The sequence below is a fragment of the Leiobunum rupestre genome, chromosome 10 (genome assembly GCF_980474605.1).
Source record: "Leiobunum rupestre chromosome 10, qqLeiRupe1.1.hap1, whole genome shotgun sequence".
Taxonomy (NCBI): domain Eukaryota; kingdom Metazoa; phylum Arthropoda; class Arachnida; order Opiliones; family Sclerosomatidae; genus Leiobunum; species Leiobunum rupestre.
The window spans coordinates 49,997,054-50,001,277 of NC_143393.1; positions in this window are offsets into that span (position 1 = coordinate 49,997,054).

The following is a 4,224-nucleotide window of genomic DNA, read 5'->3' on the forward strand; positions in this document are numbered from 1 at the left end:
TCCTTAAAGCAGGTGTCGGCTCTAAGTGAAGTAGCTCTTTTTTTCAACAGATGTCCCTAGCGTCGAAATCAAAACAAGATGCTGAAGCTACATTTTGAGTCAAAAGGTGGGACATAAAAGTATACTTCGAGTTGATTGGCTCGTTTGTAAATTTATCAATAACTTTAATTATAGTAATTGTTTACAATATATTTTATATGGGATACATAATTTAGGTTAAAGTTCACTAAGAGGAGTAAAAGGGGTCTAAATAGTATACTCTATAATGGCTCTCTGACGACGTTATTGTTTCGCTATTTTGAATCTTAGCTTCAGTTCCCATTAATAGATGGCTCCACGCTCTCCGCGAAATTAATTTTTTTCGAAGATTCGGATAGATTCATGGCCATCTCGTATAACAGGGGCCTTTTCCTAATACAGGTGGCAATGATATAGCCGTCAGTTGCTTTAAAACAATTTTTAGTCCTATTAACTTTGCTTAACGATAATTAGAATAGGCCTTTCTATAAAGTAACATTGGCGTTCTTGTTTTGGTGTGGCTGCTGCGTCACGGGTCGATGACGTTTTACTACGAAAAGTTCTGAACATAAGAGAAAATTTGACGAGGCACCCTGTTTTTAAGAATAGATTGAACTGAACTTCTACGTATTTCGTGACGAATGAGCTACATAAAAACCAGTTCAGCAAGCGTACAAATAACTAAGCAATATCTTCTCACTCCTCGAATGTAGTTACCATCACGCAAGGGAAATTTAATAAACCTTTTAAATTTAATATTACTTTTACTCAAATTGTCATTTAAATTAAATTGTAAAGCTTCAAAAAAGGCCTGGTTTATAGATTTTTAGCTGGCACTTTGTAAAGTTGTTTTGCGATCGTGTCAAATCCATTTAACCTGAGCCAGAATTTTCAATAGGAAGATGATTTTGGAATTTCATATAATGAAATAGTTTGTAGAGGTGGTTCCATTCTGGATCACTTTAAAATTATTTATTACTGAGATGAATTATAAGTAAATATAGGGTTCCTCGGTATGTACACAATTTTTCGTCACTGTGACACGTACGTGAAAATGTTACTAGAGTTATTAAGAAATACCTATAAAAAAAGTCTGTGATCAGAGCTACTTTTACTCAAATTGACATTTCCAATAAATTCCAGAGCTTGAGAAGTGAATTGATAGGCAAATATGTCAAATCCATTCACAATAGCCAGAAATTTAAATTTTAAGACAATTTTTGAATTTCATAAATAAAGAACACTGTTGAGGTTGATATTTATTATCTCTGAGAAGAATTATGTATGTAAAAATCCGTCCGTCCATTGGGCACAAATAAGAAAATGTTACCACCAGATGTAATATCTAAATAACTGTACTGAATAATGTCTGAAATTCATAGTAGCTTGAAAGCAGCCCTTTTGGGACCGGAAGTGAATGCCAAGTGACCGATAGTGACTCCCAACTGGCCGGAACTGACACGCAAATCGAAAGTAACTTGAAACTATATAAAAGCTACGATTCGTCGGAAGTAAACCACAACGAATCTCCGCGATTCAAACCTGACGCCCGATCTAATTAATGAGGAGCTAAATAAGGCAACTAGACATAGATCTGTGCCATTTTTCGAGAATGCGCTTTTCAAGAGTTTACTGGTTACGAATTACACCTTATCGTTTCGCCGCGTTAATTTTATCTAAAAAAGTAACTACCACAAAGTAGGGAAATTCTGATATTTTCGGAATTACCCTGATATTTTCCAGAGTTTTTGATATTTATAGGTATTCTTCGTTTGTATTAACTATGGTAAAATATGATCTATGGATCAGTTAGCTTCAAGGCTTCAATTTAAGAAACTAAAAGAGTGTTTCCTGTGAAATAGCCACACGAGGTCAAGTGGATAGCTCTTCGAACAAACCTTTACATGGTGTGAATCACAAAGTCACCAAAGTTATTTCCTAATTCACAATAGAGCGGAGCAAAGGCCTTGTAACCGCAGACCCTTCTAACTGATATTTCTAAAGGGGCGATTATGGGAAAAGCCCTGCTGTAGCGGTCTTCTTATAAGAATAAAGGTAGGCACTTTTTTTCCGGAGGGCCCCTAAAAATTTGTGCATGTTGCCCATCTCCTCTGCGTGGCTTTAATTAAGAAAAAATTTAAAGGTGAAAGTTGTGTCTTAACTCGATTCGAGTAAATAAAGCACTATTAGGGTTTTATTCCGACGGTATCTTCCAATCCTAACCAAAGCCGTTCTGCTTTTTGGACGATCAATGTTTTACAAGGTGCTACAAAGAATTAAGTTATCTATACTCAGAAATGATTACATTGTTGACACGATTTTTAATGTTTCTCCGAATCCCTCTCATTCTCTAAGAATAGGCTTCTTCATCCTAACCAAAATAACTCATACCTGTTCCATTTTGTTGTCTTACACCGAAGGCCCAAATCACCGACTTTTAATGCCTTTTAAATTAGGTGGCCGGGTTACAATTCGTAGGACGGTGGTAGCAAGCCCTTCATTCCTCTACAAGTTTTTATGGAAAGGGGAAACTAAAGAACTGAAGCAAAAGCTCTTTAACCCGAGGGGTCGGACATTCCCAAAAAAAGCGTACGGGATTTCGAAATCTCTGTGATTTCGCGATTTCGTCAAAGATTTCGCGATTTCGTCAAAGATTTCGCGATTTCGTTGGAGATTTCGCGATTTCATCAGATTTCGCGATCTCATCAGATTTCGCGATTTCGTCAAAGACTTCGCGATTTCGTCAAACACTTCGCGATTTCGTCAAAGACTTCGCGATTTCGTCAAAGACTTCGCGATTTCGTCAAAGACTTCGCGATTTCGTCAAAGACTTCGCGATTTCGTCAAAGACTTCGCGATTTCGTCAAAGACTTCGCGATTTCGTCAAAGACTTCGCGATTTCGTCAAAGACTTCGCGATTTCGTCAAAGACTTCGCGATTTCGTCAAAGACTTCGCGATTTCGTCAAAGACTTCGCGATTTCGTCAAAGACTTCGCGATTTCGTCAAAGACTTCGCGATTTCGTCAAAGACTTCGCGATTTCGTCAAAGACTTCGCGATTTCGTCAAAGACTTCGCGATTTCGTCAAAGACTTCGCGATTTCGTCAAAGACTTCGCGATTTCGTCAAAGACTTCGCGATTTCGTCAAAGACTTCGCGATTTCGTCAAAGACTTCGCGATTTCGTCAAAGACTTCGCGATTTCGTCAAAGACTTCGCGATTTCGTCAAAGACTTCGCGATTTCGTCAAAGACTTCGCGATTTCGTCAAAGACTTCGCGATTTCGTCAAAGACTTCGCGATTTCGTCAAAGACTTCGCGATTTCGTCAAAGACTTCGCGATTTCGTCAAAGACTTCGCGATTTCGTCAAAGACTTCGCGATTTCGTCAAAGACTTCGCGATTTCGTCAAAGACTTCGCGATTTCGTCAAAGACTTCGCGATTTCGTCAAAGACTTCGCGATTTCGTCAAAGACTTCGCGATTTCGTCAAAGACTTCGCGATTTCGTCAAAGACTTCGCGATTTCGTCAAAGACTTCGCGATTTCGTCAAAGACTTCGCGATTTCGTCAAAGACTTCGCGATTTCGTCAAAGACTTCGCGATTTCGTCAAAGACTTCGCGATTTCGTCAAAGACTTCGCGATTTCGTCAAAGACTTCGCGATTTCGTCAAAGACTTCGCGATTTCGTCAAAGACTTCGCGATTTCGATTTCGCGGTTTCGTCAGAGATTTCGCGGTTTCGTCAGAGATTTCGCGATTTCGTCAGATATTTCGCGATTTCAAATATTTTGCGATTTCGTCGGAGATTTTGAAATTTGGTCAGAGATTTTGAGATTTCGTCAGGGATTTCGCGATTTCGTCGGAGATTTCTTCTGAAGGGTACGGGATTTTGTACAAATGTCCGACCCCTCGCTTTAACCAGTAAGGAGATAACTTTTCATCTCAATACCGAAAGAGTTGTTCCGAGTTTTGACCCAGTGTCACAAGCTGTGATCGAACCCGGCTCCTCTTGCTGCGGGGCGAAAGTGCTAACCCCAACTTCCTTCCCCTTAATTCTCGTGCCGGGGGTAAATTAGTCCATAATAGCCTCGGATTGTCCCAAGGATTGGATTTGGACGGATCCGAGTTGGTACGATTTACGGTTTATCCGTGAATCTCAATTTATTTATAATGTATTTTTACAAACCCATGTATTTGTTTCTAACATTAAA